We start from the raw sequence: 243 nt of genomic DNA, 5'->3' as shown, positions 1-243 counted from the left end.
CCCTTCCCTCCCCATCCCCGGTTTGTTTGTATTGTGTCAGAAAAGGAGAGAATTTCAGAATTACAGCTGAAAACGCCATCTGTTTCCAATGAATCCCCCATAGTTTTTCACAATGTTTTTGGCAGATCTCTGCCTGCAAATTCCTTCAAGCCCTGAGTGCTTGTTTTTGTTGGGGGAGGGGAAACCCAGTCCACAGAGGCGGATTTGTTCCTTCCAAAACTCTCCAATTTCTTTACCTCCTTT

At 45.3% G+C, this 243-nt stretch overlaps 1 protein-coding gene across 1 annotated transcript in view; it reads left to right on the top strand.

The window, feature by feature from the left end:
• Positions 1-243, top strand: part of RGMA (repulsive guidance molecule family member a) — an 18,797-nt gene that overhangs the window by 1,005 nt on the left and 17,549 nt on the right. The window lies entirely within an intron of this gene.

This window comes from Calidris pugnax, unplaced genomic scaffold (assembly GCF_001431845.1).
Source record: "Calidris pugnax isolate Ruff unplaced genomic scaffold, ASM143184v1 scaffold70, whole genome shotgun sequence".
Classification (NCBI taxonomy): Eukaryota; Metazoa; Chordata; class Aves; order Charadriiformes; family Scolopacidae; genus Calidris; species Calidris pugnax.
This window is presented reverse-complemented; position numbering and strand designations above follow the sequence as displayed.